The sequence below is a fragment of the Phocoena sinus genome, chromosome 19, assembly GCF_008692025.1.
Source record: "Phocoena sinus isolate mPhoSin1 chromosome 19, mPhoSin1.pri, whole genome shotgun sequence".
Lineage (NCBI taxonomy): Eukaryota > Metazoa > Chordata > Mammalia > Artiodactyla > Phocoenidae > Phocoena > Phocoena sinus.
Window position 1 is genome coordinate 45,244,508 of NC_045781.1, and position 14,969 is coordinate 45,259,476.

General features: G+C 39.6%; 1 protein-coding gene across 1 annotated transcript in view; it reads left to right on the plus strand.

The window, feature by feature from the left end:
- The window catches only part of HYDIN (HYDIN axonemal central pair apparatus protein), a 433,731-nt gene that overhangs the window by 17,793 nt on the left and 400,969 nt on the right, over nucleotides 1–14,969 (plus strand). The window contains exon 2 of the mRNA XM_032613277.1: nucleotides 4,882–5,037. The gene's annotated coding sequence lies outside the window, so the exon portion shown is untranslated. The remainder of the gene's footprint in view (nucleotides 1–4,881; nucleotides 5,038–14,969) is intronic.

A 14,969-nucleotide genomic window follows, 5' to 3' on the forward strand; every position in this document is an offset into this window, starting at 1 on the left:
AATAGTGTTTCTGTTTTCTTCGGGTATATACCCTGAAGGGAAATTGCTGGATCATATGGCAGTTCTATTTTTAATTTTTTGAGGAAACTCCATAGTGTTTTCCATAGTGGCTGCACCAATTTACAATCTCACCAACAGTGCATGAGGGTTCCCTTATCTCCACATCCTTTCCAACACTTGTTTTTTGTTGTCTTTTTGATAACAGCCATTCTGATAGGTGGGAGGTGATATCTCCCTGTGGTTTTGTGATCATCTATTGAGATGATCATATGATTTTTTTATCCATTTTGTGAGTGTGGTGTATCACATTGATTGATTTGATGTTGAACCATCTTTGCATCCCTGGAATAAATCCTACTTGATCATGGTGTATGATCACTTTTAATGTATTATTGAATTTGGTTTATTGAGGTTTTTGCATCTATTATTATCAGGGATATTGGCCTGTAATTTTCTTTTCTTGTGGCATCCTTGTCTGGTTTGGTATCAGGGTAATGTTGGCCTCATAAAATGAGTTTGGAAGTGTTTCTATTCTATTTTTTTGGAAGAGTTTGAGGAGTGGTATTATTTCTTCTTTAAATGTTTGGTAAAAATCACTAGTGAAGCCATTTGGTCCTGGACTTTTGTTTATTAGAATGTTTTTGATTACTTATTCAGTCTCCTCACTAGTAATCTGTCTGTTCAGATTTTCTATTTTTGTGATTCAGTCTTGGTAGTGTTTTTAGGAATTTACCTATTTCTTCTACATTGTTTAATTTGTTGGTGTACAATTGTTTATAGTAGTCTCTTATAATCCTTTGTATTTCTGTGATATCAGTTATAATGTCTCCTCTTTTATTTCTGATTTTATTTGAGTCCTCTCTTTTTTTATCTTGATGAGTCTAGCTAAAGGGTTATCAATTTTATCTTTTCAAAAACCAGCTATTGATTTCATTGATCTTTTCTATTGTGTTTTTAGTCTCTATTTCATTTATTTCCACTCTGATCTTTGTTATTCCCTTCCTTCTACTAACTTTGGGCTTCATTTCTTCCTCTTTTTCTAGTTGCTTGAGGTATAAAGTCAGATTATTTATTTGAGATTTTCTTATTTCTTGAGGTAGGCATTTATTGCTATGAACTTCCCTCTTAGAACTGCTTTTGTGGCATCCCATGTTTTTGTATGTTGCATTTCCATTTTTATTTGCCTTAAGGTGTATTTTGATTCCTCGTTTAATTTCTTTTTTAACTCACTGGTTGTTCAGTAGCATGTTGGTTAATCTCTCCATATTTGTGAATTTTCTAGTTTTCGTCTTATAATTGATTTCTAGTTGCATACCATTGTGGTTGGAGAAGTTGCTTGATATGATTTCTGTCTTCTTAAATTTATTAATACTTGTTTTGTGGCTAACATATAATCTATCCTGGAGAATGTTCCATGTGCACTCGAGAAGAATGTGTATTCTTTTGTTTTTGCATGGAATGTTCTAGATATATTTGATAAGTCCTTCTAGTATAACGTGTTATTAAAGGTCAGTGTTTCCTTTTGATTTTCTGTCTGAATGATCTATCCATTAATGAAAATGGAGTATTAGAGTCCCCTATTATTCTTGTATTGCTATCTATTTCTCCCTTTATGTCTGTTAATATTTGCTTTATATATTTCGGTGCTCTTTTGTTGAGTGTGTAAATATCTCTCATTCTTTTCTGAGGGACAGCTTAGTCTGGTAAAGTTTTCTTGGTTGGCAGGTTTTTTTTTTTTCTTTTGGAAGTTTGAATATATAATCACATCACATTCTCTCTTGGACTGCAAGGTTTCTGCTGAGATATTCAGTGATAGTCTTGTGGGAGTTCTCTTGTAAGTGCCAAGCTTCCTTCTCTTGCTACTTACAAGATTTGCTCTTTTTTTATTTTTATTTTTTGCAGTTTTATTATGATGTGTTTTGGAGAAGATCTCTTTGGGTTGAATTTGTTTGGGGACCTCTGAGCTTCATGATGTCTAAATCTCTCCCCAGATATGGGAAATTTTTATTCATTATTTCTTTAAATAAGCTTTTTGCCCCTATCTCCCTCTCTTTTCATTCTGGGACTTCCATAATGCATAGATGATGATGATGATGGTGATTTTGGTGCCCCTTAACTCCCTTAGGGTTTCTTCATTCCCTTTCATTATTTTTTCTTTCTACTCTTCTGACTGGATCATTTAAAATAATCTGTCTTCAAGCTCACTGATTATTTTTTTCTTCCACTTGATCGAGTCTGCTGTTGAAGCTCTTTATTGAATTCTTCAGTGCAATTGTTGAACTCTTCACCTCCAAAGTTTCTGTTTGGTTTTTATTTATATTTTCTATCTCTTTGTTGAAATTCTCATTTTGCTCTTATATTATTTTCCCAATTTCATTAAGATGTGTATCCATAGTCTCTTGTAGCAGTCTGACCATCTTTAGAACAATTATTTTGAATTCTTTTTGGGGTAATCTGCGGATCTCTATTTCTTTGGGGTCAACTACTGGAAGTTTACTGTGTTGCTTTGGTGGTGTCATGTTTCCCTGATTCTCCATAATCCCTGTAGCCTTGTGTACACATTTGCACATTTGAAGGATCAGTCACCTCTTCCAAACTTTATGGACTGACTTTGGTAAGGAAAGACCTTCACCTTTGGGTGGTGGCATGCTGGAGCATCTTGTGATTCTAAGTCTAGTGGTGTGGGGCACCAAGTGTGAGGGTGTGTTGTGGTTCTGGGTCCAGGAGTACATGGTGTTTTGTTAGCTCAGGCGGCTGGGTTCCACGACATTGACAATTGCGTGATCCTTGGAAAGAGCTGCAGGGGTCCACAGTGGCTGCAAGGGCTCCTGGTCCTCAGTGGTGCCTCTAGGTCTAGTGGCTAGGGACCAGGGCATGTGGTAGTGGTGGTTGGAGTCAGGGTATACACATACTTGGTTGCGGGGGCAGCTGCAGGTGCCTGCATGGTGGCAGGGGCTGGCTGCAGACACCCGTGCAGTGGCAAGGGCCAGAGCCAGCAGCAGGGACCAGGACCAACTGCTGTGGCTGCACGAACAGCTGTGGAGACCCTGGCTGTTGGTATGTACTCGTTTGACTAAAGGGGCAAGCCTTAGTAGGTGAGTGCAAGGCAGTGGAGGCTAGTGATAGGAGCTGGGGCAGGCAGCTTGCAGGCACACACTTGCAGGGGCTTGCTTCAGGCCCATGTAGCAGTACAGGCCAGTGACAGGAATCAGGGCCATCTCTGGGTCCACAAGCTGCTGAGGGGGCCTTGGCTGTCTCTGTGTACTCTTGCAGCTGCAGTAACTGGCCATGGGTGCATACACAGCAATGGGTGCATGCACAGTAATGGGGATCAGTTTTGGGGACCTAGGCTGCAGAGACTTACTGGTAGCCAGTGTGGATCCTGGGCTTTGGTGGGGAGGGACTTGTGCAGATGGTGTCTTTGAACATGAAAACCTGTGAGGTGAAAATCTCAGCAGCAAAATCTTTAGGGGCCTGCAGTGAGTATGCTTACCGTTGGTTTCCTCAGCAGCAAAAGCTGTTAGGGTCCTCTGCGAGGTGTCTGCTGGGATCTGCAATGAGATCTTCAGTGATAAAAGCTGGAGAGGCGGTCTACAGTGTCCGCAAGGGCCATTGTGGTCCTCAGCAGTGAAGACTTCTGTGGTCCTCTGCAGAGCCGGCTACTGGGAACCACATTTGCTCATGCTTCAGGACTGATACTGGTAGCTCCTGCCCTTCTCTGTTCCTAGCCAGCTCTAGGTATCTCAGCCTTGCTGGTCTCTGGGCAGGGTGAAAGTGAAGTGGGTTCTTCGTGCAGTGCTCCGAAAGGCTGGGGAAGCTGGTTGCTCACCCCACTTTCCTTTCACTGATGAGGGAAACTTCAGGCTGAGGAGTTTCCTCTTAGCACTGAGCAGTGCCAGCCTGGGGGGTGGGATGATACAGACAAAATGAAACTATTCTTCCTACCCTTTTTTTGTGGTTATTTTCAGTTTTTTGGCTCCATTGTGTTGCTGAAGCTTCTTAGGTAGACTCCTGAGCTCTCCCAGAGCTAATTTCATTCATGGATAGGTGTCTAATTATTATTCTTTGTGTGTGTGTGGGGTTCTCCTACTCCACCATCTTGATGATGTCACCCTTGTCCAGTCCTTTAAAAATGTCACACTATTGTCTTTTAGGTGCATGGTTTCTAACAAGATGGCTGTTATAATTGTTACATTATTTCTCTTTAGTAATGTGTCTTTTTTTCCCCTTTGCCTTCAAGATTTTCTCTTTGTTCTGTGTTTTCAGAGGTTGAATTTGATATGTCTCCATCTTGCTTGGGTATTTATCTTGGTTGGTGGTTTAGATCTGTGGTTTGATATATGCCATTAATTTTGGAAATTCTTAGCCATTATCCCTTCAACTATTTATTTTATCACAGTCTTTTTTTTTCCTTCTGGAATTCTAATTGAACATCTATTAGATCACTTGTTGTTGTCTTACAGTTCCTGGATGCTATATTCTATTTTTATTTTTAAATATTTTTTCCTTGTTGTTCAGTTTGTATGTTTAGCAAGTTCACTGATTCTTCCCTTAGCTTTGTTAAGTCTACTAATGAGCTTCTCAATAACAGTCTTGATCTCTATTACTGTGTTTTTTATTTTCTAGCCTCTCTTTTTTTTTTCTTATAGTTTCTCTCTCTCTGCTGAAATTCCTCATTTGACAATGAGTGTTGTCTAATTTTTCCACTGGAGCCTTTGACATATTTTTCATAGTTATTTTAAATTCCCTGTCTGATAGCACCAATTTCTGTGTCATGTATGAGTCTGGTTCTGTTGATTGTTTTGTCTCTTGGCATTGTGGGTTCTTTCTCTTGCTTTTTTTGTACACGACATTACTGGTAATTTTTTTTTTTTTTAATAGGGGAGATAGAGAAGAAGGATCTGGGCAGGACTCCATGCCTTTCCTGCAGCAGCTGCTCTTCCACTCCCCTAAGCCTGTACCATGAGGAGTGCTTTCTCAGGACTCTTGCCATCATTTTTTGTGAGTATCCATTGGAGTCTGCAGAGAGAGAGGCCGGTGAGTGGTGTGAAGTCCCCTTTATCTGCAGCCTTTAGAGCTCCATACTCTGTCACCAGCCTTCACCACTTTCTTAACAATTCTAGGTGAATTCTTCTTACCAGTGTTCAAGTGCCCCAAGTAAACAAGTGCTTGCATTTCATGTCTCCCTGTAGGCATTTGTCTCTCATATTTGGGGCTAGTTGGCATTTCTTCAACTTCAGCTCTGTGATGGATCCAGGAAAAGTCATTAACTAACTAGTTCAACTTTTTCTTTCTATTATAAGGTCTGTTCCAGTTCTCAATAGCCAAGCAGAAACCCAAAACCCAAAACCCGATCCTTCTTTTTACCCCCTAATATCTCTACTGGTAGGATGACTCTTTGTCCTGATTTATACCAGTCTAATTATTAATAGCATCCCCCTTACATTCAAGAGTTTCTTCATTTGGAAGATAAATTGTATGATCAGCCTGTCCTTGAAAATATTACATAATGAGGTTTCACTAGGAACATATGTTAAGTTTGGATGGATTTATTTTGGATAAAAATCAAATATTGAAGGTCATTTTGGTAATATTCAAAAGGACATGAGGAGAAAAGGTGTAAATGAAAGACATCAACCAAATCCAATGTGTAGACTTTGTTTGGATCCTGTTTCAATCCAAAACAATTTTTTTCAACAATCAGAGACATTTGAACATGGGCTTAGGTATTAGAAGATATTAAAAAATTATTGTTATTTGGTTAAGTATTACAATGATATAGTTATGTTTTTTAGAAATCTTATTTGTCATAGATAAATTCTGATGTATTTGGAGGTGAAATGGTATGATAGTGGGAATTTATTTTAAAATGCTCAAAAATAAAGGTGAAGGGTGAGAGAAATGTGATAGATAAAAACGAGAATGACAAAATATTGATAATTACTGAAGCTAGGTGATAGGTAATTATTTTATTATCTTATCTTTATTGTATTTTTTGTCAGTTTCCATAATAAAAACTTTTAAAAAGAGAGATAAGAATATAATCAGGAATCTATTTCTTTAAAAAAGAAAGGTAATTATCCTAAAATTTAAAGTGGTAAAGGTGAACTTTTCTTGTGGCAGATCAGAGGTCAGGCAGCCCTGCCTAAAATTTCATTTGAAAACTTCCTGTGCTTCAGTGATTATTTAGCAAACCAGATAATCTGTGATATGACAGGTACAGGGAGAAGAAAAAGAAGTGAAATGCCATGGTTTCAATGTAGTTCAGTCCTGCAGACCCACACTGGACCAGGAGGAGGGAATGAACCTTGCAGATGTCTTATTAATCCTGGTTCAATTCAGTGTCTATTTCGTGCAACCTTACCTTAAGGATACGCTCTGCTATTCTTCCCTTATCCAGGTTCTCACTGTCCGTCCATTCTCTCCTGTTTTCATAATTTGGAGAGACAAATGCCTTGGGAAGTGGGTAGCAAGGTTATAAACTCTGAGGGGCCAAGGAACAGTGAATGGTATACCTAGTACCATTACTGGCACATGAAAGACATTAAATAAATATTGGATGAAGAAATGAATGAATAAATTCACACTTGCTGCTTGCCACATGGAAGGGACCTACTAAATATTGTATTTGTTCAATTGAATTGTGAGTGACAGAACTGAAAAGAGAATTTTAGAGTTTTATGTGCATTTAGTGCTGGACCTCTTCAAGTGTTCGAAAGATGTCCAGATGAACAGAATTAGCCAACGTGATGTCTGTGAATAGGCAGGGGAAATAAAATGAAGTGCAGCTTCATTGAAAATGAAAAGAACATTATGCGGTTGCATATCGGCCACCTTTGTTTCAGATGTATTTATGGGAATGATTGGGAGAGGACAGTGATTCTCTCCTCCCCTCTAAAAGTCCTTAGCTATAGTTCTGCCAAGAAATCAGGAGATTGTAATATCCTGTCCACAAAAAGTTGGTATGACAGGTACCCTTAAATAAACAGGTGTGATTAATCATGGTGCTGTTTGTTTTGATGAGCATGCAAGAGTGACAAGTTAATAATAAATCTCCAGCTCATACAGGGGAGGTGGCTATAAGGAGATGCTGCGGTTTAATTTACATCTTTGGAAGGCACTGAAGATTTAATAATCTCCTTGTCTCATATATCAAACTAATACCCCTGAGGTAGAAAAGCAAAACATTTTTAACTATTAATCTGAGAAGTAATAAAATCTTGTCTCAGATCACAAATAAATTGAGTTTCTTGTGGTCTTAATGGACCCCTAGTATGTGTGATTTATTCAGATTCCAAAGCCACTGAGGACCCCTGGGAACCTTGGCTGCAAAACCATGCAAGCTGGGAACACCATGGGAATTGCCAATCCAATCAGAAGGTCTAGACCGAGGGCAGTGACTGATTTTACCTTAGATCTACCCAATAATTTATTTCCCTTTCTGTGTCGACTACAAATAGATTATGGAATACAAGTGTATGTGAATTTGAGATTCAGTTCTAAACAATTGCTTTTAGTTTTTGCTTTGGCTTAGTTCTGCTTATGTTAATACTTGTTCTTAAAAGATCAAAAGCTGTTTTGAAGTTTTTACTAAGTGTAGGATTTTAACCTGACTCGAGAAACTGGGATACAGAAAGGGGAAAACAATCCTTCATGGCACGATGAGCCACTTGTGAAATCTAAACTGTGTTCAGTCTTCCAGCTCTTTGTTTCTTAAGGAGCTAACCTATGGGGTGTATTGAATTTATTAATTTGAAAAACTGTCTCCTTATTGATACTAATAGAGAAGATATCATCTTCCTTGTTTAAAGAATGGACCATAATGGTCTTAGAGAAAGAGGAAGGTAGAATTATATGCATTTGCTGTATGTACAAGTGTATTCATTGCTCTAATTTGCTATGAAATAATTTTTATAATGAAATTAGATTATAAAGTATGATTTCTGTTCGTCTTTTTACTAATGCTGCTTATAATTTCAGCTGAATCATTGTGATGTTTAATGTACTGTTATAGGAAGTAGAACATAAAAATATCCAATTCCCCTCATCCTTCTACCTTCCTTCAGCCCTGTGGCTCACAGCTGTAAATTAAGGTTGCATTTTGTCATGTCTTCCAAGGGCACACTGACTGGCATAGAATGAGATTCACGCTTCAACTAGCATATCCATTCGACTTAGCAATTAGGAAAACACATAATATCACCCCAGATATACTTTGGCTGCTTCTGCCTGCCTCTCTTTGAGGAAGGCTATATTCTCCTGGTCAGGAGTTCAGGTTGGGCCAGGTGGGAGAAGCCTTAGAGGAAAATCTCTTCCTCCTTCGTGTTCACCTAGCAAACATCCATTGACTCCCTTAGGTCATGGGGATGTAAGGACAAACAGGCACAGAGGCAAAGAGCACTGTATCAGTTGCCTACTGCTACTGTAACAAATTACCACAAACGTAGTGACTTAAACCACACAAATTTATTATCTTCCTGCTCTGAAGGTCAGAAATCTAAAATCAAGGTATTGGCAGGTCTGTGTCCTTCTGGAGGCTCTAGGGGGAAGTCTGTTTCCTTGCCTTTTCCAGCTTCTAGAGGCTGCCTGCATTCCTTGGTTCATGGCTCCTACCTCAGATCACTTCAACTCCTGCTTCTGCTGTCCGTCTCCTACTATTCAACATATCTCCTGCTCCCTCTTATAAGGATTCTTGTGATAACATTGAGCCCAGGATAGTCCAGCATAATCTCCTCACCTTAAAACCCTTAATTTAATCACATCTGCGAAGTAGTATTTTCCATATAAGGGGTTCCAGGAATTAGGATGTGAACGTCTTTGGAGGCAGCATTATTCAGCAAGAATTTGGCATTGGACAGCTCTGCTACTCTCTGACTTAGTTTGACTATGCAGTAAGTTTCTTCACCTCTCTGAATCTCAAGCTTCTTATCTGAGAAATGGAGTAAGTAATACCTATCTTATAGGCTTGTGTGAAGATCAAATGGCTGAAAATAATTAGCATTGTGTCTGACACGTGTTACTAGTTCAACGAATGGGAAGTTAATGGATTATTGTTTTTACTGTTCAGTGATGAAAGGGCACAGTCTCACCTCTTTGAGGACTTGTAAGTCTAGTGCAGAAGATAAACACCTAAACAAATCATTATAAGTCAGTGTGAGGCAGTGTTACATGGGCTATATTTGTCTCAGGCTACAAGGTCCTCCATGCATGATTTCAGTCGTTCGTTTGTAGATGATTACCTAACATGAGTTTTGAGGTGAAGAAAGGCAAAACATAAAAGGTCGTCTCTGAAGCTATGACTGACGTGGAATGTCAGGTCCTGGAAGGTTGTGTATTTTTATTTTGATGATCTCATGTTTTTTCCTAAGAAAAAACTATTTCCTGCTCTTGAGATATTATGTTAACTTTCTTGGACTTAGGGTATATGCTGTTTAACAAGTTAGGGCCTTGGACGGCTCAGACTACATCATATGGTAAAAGGAGAGACCGTAGTGTAGGTCTGTAAAGGAAAGTTGAAAGTCTTCTTGCTCCTTTCTCCTCCTCTTGCTACTGACTTTCACACCTACTCTCCCCCATGGGGAAAGAGTGCTGATCTGTTTGGAAATGTCCCAAGATTGTAGCTGGGCCATGTTTGCTGGTGACTAGAGTCCCTGTATATGAAAACGTCTGCATTCTGAGTGGGTACCATTGTTGTGTCTCTCCCATCGTTGTGGCTTGAGTGCTGAGGACCAGGGTTCACTCTTTTCCTTCTGTGTATCAACTGGCCTGAGCACGTGTGCTCTCCCTATTCTGTCTGTCTTGTTTGCTGATTCTGCCCTCATTTTACCTCCCCCTTCAGCAGCAGACGATGCAGACTCTTCCTTTGGCTTCTAGAATACCACTTTCTTGTTCTACCTCATGTCCACTCCTTTTCTGTCATCCCGGTTGGGTCTTTCTCATTTCCCTGACTTAATATTCAAATTTACCAAAGCTCAGTCCCAAGACCTCTTATCTTTTCTGTCTCTATTTATCCCATTTGTATGGATTTAAATACCATCTATATATTTATGGTGCTGGCATTAGTTTTCCCTTGCTGCTGTAACAAATTACCACAAACTTAGTGGCTTAAAACAACACTAATTTATTATTTTACAGCTTTTTAGGTTAGAAGTTTGACACAGTCTCACTGGGCTACAATAGCCTGTCAGCAGGGCTGTATTCCTTTCTGGAATCTCTAGGGAGAATTCGTTTCTTCATCTTTTCCAGCTTCTAGAGGCCTCCTACGTTCCTTAGCTTGTCTTATTCCTTAGCAACGTCATATCTCCCTGAACTTTCTTCCTTCATTGTCTCTCTCTCTCACCACAGCTGAGAAGAATTCTCTGATTTTAAGGTCCCATCTGATAAGACTGGGGTCACTCATATAATCCAGGATAATCTCCCCATCTCAAGTTCCATACCCTTAATCACATCTGCAAAGTTTTTTGCCATGTAAGGTAATATATTCACAGGTTCTGAAGACTAGGTCATGGACATCCTTGGGAGGACATTGTTCTGCCTTCCACAATGCCCAAATATACGTCTCCAGCCTAGACCATTCTCCTTAACTCTAGGACCATATATTCAATCACCTACTTGACATCTCTGTTTGGTTGTTTCATAGACATCTCAAACCTAATTTGTCCAAAACTGAGCCCCTGGGCAACATACATATGCATATACTATATGTACATACATACATACATATACACACATATATGTATATATATAATTTGAGGTTAAACTTGAGCTTGGTATGGAATCTCAGCCCTCGATATCCAATGTCTAGAGTTCATGCAATCCAAAAGCTCCCTGCTAGAGTAAACTTGTATTCCAAGCCCCATTTTATAAGACCCAGAAAGGTTTTGACCATGTCTGGAGGAAAAGACTCATCTCTGGACCTTCAGTTTGATGCATGGAATACATCTTATCCCAAAGGTAGAACTGATAATTTGAGACGTCATAATGTATTCTTGTCTGTGGCTCAGCTTTTTGTGACATTAAAAGATTATTTAGGACCAAGTGCAAAACCTATCCTTTGTAATCCTGTCTGTGAACCGTCACTGGTATGACAGGAGGGGTCAATACAGACATAAGGACTTCTTTCCCTCACTGATAGGGGAGCTGGCCTCTGGCCCCCACAGCTGTTCCCTGCTGGAACGGTCATAGTTCCTAGGTGCTCTTTGACATTCTGAGCAGCTGCAATAGCAAGCAATTTAGTGCAAAATAATTCATCAGTTAATCTCTTTGTTATTGGACATTTCAGATGCTTGTGCCTTAGTTCATACTATAAATGAGGTGGGATGTGGCATGACTCTTGATTGTCACAAATCTCCCGACGTATGTCCTGCCTGTCCCACCAGTGACCCGTGGGGACTTCCAGAGCCCAGAGAAGAATAGGGACAGTGTTAGGAGATGGTGAGACAGGTAGCCTGTGGGTTATACACAACTCCCTCAACATTAGCAGTGACTCCACCCTTTGTCTCCCACCCCAGGAAACATATTAGGATGCCACTGAGTGAGTGGGCTAACTTTGGGGCCTCTTTAACTGTGACTAAAAGTACGTTATTTGAACATTTTAATACTTGAAACATTGGTGACAAACTAGTTTCAGGATATCATGGTTCAGAGCTACTGCTCTCTTGGAATACTTTAATAAATAAAGAAATGTAAAGCAATGTCTACACACTTCAGCAGAATTGTCCAGAGGCCTGACTTTTGCCAAAGCTGAAAAATCCCTTGGAAATCTTCAGCTTCACACTTAATTACCACCTCCTTCGGCTGTTTCTCTTTTACTGCTTTTCTCTCCTCCCCCTGTGATTTTCCCTTCTTGTTGCCAAACACACGTTCTCTTCCAGACACCATCTGTTTTCAGAATATATTTGCATTTTCTTTTTCCTTCCCAAAGTAGCCCTACTTTGGGGCCTATGTTTTCCCCTCAATGGACTGCTTCCACTATGTTACCCCATGCCTTGGTGGGAAGGAAAGCTGTGGCTTGCCGAATTGAAATATAACCAGGAACCCAACAGAGGCATTCTTCTGGACTTGGAAATATGCACCCACCCTCTTGAGGACCTCAGGGTACAGGGATTGGTTTGTGGTATGTCTTTAAGATAGCTTTCCTTTGTTATAAAACTTCAAAGAATTCCAAAGTATCAAAAGGAGAAAGTGAAAGTAATTCTTTCCAGTGTCTGCCATTCACATTCCTCAGAGGGCCATGAACTCCTCAGCCACACTCAGTGACCCTGTGACTGCTCTCAACAGTGCGGCCCATGTCCTTCTAGTCTCTTTTGCTATGTGTGTATCAAAATGTGTAATATGAATACGTAGACATGTAAAACAAGTTGGATTATGCTGTACATATTGTCTGCAGCTTGCTTGCTGTTATTTTACATAAATAGCATGGGCATCTTTTCATGTCAGTACACATACATTTTCTCATTACATTTAACAACTAGTATTCCACTGTATGAATGTACCATGATTTATTTACCCAACCCATTACTGATATAATTTCTAATATCTTATTATTATTACTAGTGCCTAACACATTTATCTTTACGCTTGTGCAGCTGTATTCTCTAGGATAGTTGGAATTGCTGCATCAAAGGGTATGTGCATTTTGAATGTTGATAAGGATAAAAGATATCTTTAAAAGGGTTATGCGGGGCTTCCCTGGTGGCGCAGTGGTTGAGAGTCTGCCTGCCGATGCAGGGGACACGGGTTCGTGCCCCGGTCCGGGAAGATCCCACATGCTGCGGAGCCGCTGGGCCCGTGAGCCATGGCCGCTGAGCCTGCGCATCCTGAGCCTGTGCTCCGCAGCAGGAGAGGCCACAACAGGGAGAGGCCCCCGTACCAAAACAAAAGCAAAAACAAAAGGGTTATGCATTTTAAACTTGGGTAGATACCATCCTAAACTTTATATGTAATCACAGAAGCACAGCATTTTCTTCCTTCAGTTATCAGAGATTATGAGATAAATGATACTAATTTGTAGCGTGTAAAGCATCTTACGAAGTATTTTTATTCAACTTATTTAACACTCACAGATATTCTATAGGGAGATAATGTTATCTCCAGTTTACAGGTGAAGAAACAGAGGCTCATCAAAATTAAGTGATTTGCCTAAGACAGTACACTTGGGTGGCAGATCCGAGCCCGAGTCCATCTTTTATCTCCAAGCCTGAAATTCTTTGTCCTACAGCACTGCTGGCTTCTCATGGAGGAGCGCCAAACCTTCTGCTGTGGTGGATTGACTGAGCATAGTGCAGGGGAGAGGGAGCGTGGAGGGAGTATTGGTCAGCTAACCCCTGAGGCGTACCCGTGGACATACAGACTTTTCTCTCTCTGCCATCACTTCCTTGGTGATGTTATTTGGTCACAGCTTTTAAATACCTCACTGTATGTCAGCGAGTCCTAAACTTATATTTCCAATCTAGAACTCTCTCCTTAACATATCCTATATGGAACTCTTGATCTTTCCTCCTAAACTTGCTCTACCTATAGCCATCTCAATTGGCTACTACCTCATCCTTTTAGTTCTTCAGGCCCAAATTCTTTTTTTTTTTAATTGAAGTATAGTTAATTTACAATGTTGTGTTAGTTTCTGGTACACAGCAAAGTGATTCAATTATACATATATATATTCTATTTCATATTCTTTTCCATTATAGTTTATTACAAGATACTGAATATAGTTCCCTATGCTATACAGTAGGACCTTGTTACTTATCTGTTTAATATATAGTAGTTTGTATCCTTTAATCCTAAACTCCTAATTTATCTCTCCCCCCGCTTTCCCCTTTGGCAACTATAAATCTGTTTTTTATGTCTGTGAGTTTGTTTCTGTTTTGTAAATAAGTTCATTTGTATCATATTTTAGATCCCACATATAAGTGATATCATATGATATTTGTCTTTCCCTGTCTGACTTAACTTCATTTAATATGATAACCTCTGGGTTCATCTGGTTTGCTACAAACGTTCAGGCCCAAATTCTTGATTCCTTTCATTCTCTCATACCCCTCATTCTCAGAGAATAGAACCAAGGCCAGACTGCCAGTTCCTACCAGGTTTGTAATTAAAATCCAGGCATGCCTTGCTTTAACACACACCTAGATTATACTGCTTTATTCTAATCCCATTAGCCTGAAGTATAGTTCTGATTTGACTCTTGGGATTTGTACTCTAGTTTAGGAGTCCATGGACTGAGTGAATGTTTAGACATGAGATCACGTTCTTAATAAATTATTTCTCCTGGTTTCTAAGACTACAAACATTGAAAATCTGAGTTAAACTTATTGAAAACATAATTAATCTTAGCTCAGGAGATCACTGGGCCCAGATTTTTAAAAACAAACAAGTCCTTACTAGGTTAGTTCTTCCACATTTCATGCATACATGTTGGGGGAAGAAAAATGGGGATGAGAGGAGTCCCAGAAAGGAACCTCTTGCTCTGCTGCTTATTCTCTCCCTCGCAAAAGTACAGGATCAGAATGAAGGTCTTCCAGTGGAAAGGCAGCTGATTTGGGGGGTTTAAGCAGGAGCTGAAGGCAAAGCTGTGGATCTTTCTCCATGCACAAAGGAATGCAAACTCTTAAGTAAACCATGGTGAAAAACTTAAATTACTGATCAGAAGGGGGATTTAGCTTGTCAGGAGATTTGATTTTAATTTTAGTGTACACTTTCGGTATTTGTGTTTCTGTGTATACGTTTTTGTATAAGAAGAAGTCATACTTAGAAAACAAAAGCTGAACAGTATGTGTGCTATTTAAGTTATAATTTAGTTGTCAACTGGGACCTCCCTGGCCTTAGGAAATTTTGGTAAACTTAATTCATCCTCAATTTTCCAGCCTGATTAGAGTTTGCTTGGGACAGAGGGGGTTCCTGGAATGCGAGCTTTCCAATGCTAATGTTGGAAAAATCCTACACAAATCACAACAAGTTGGTTACTC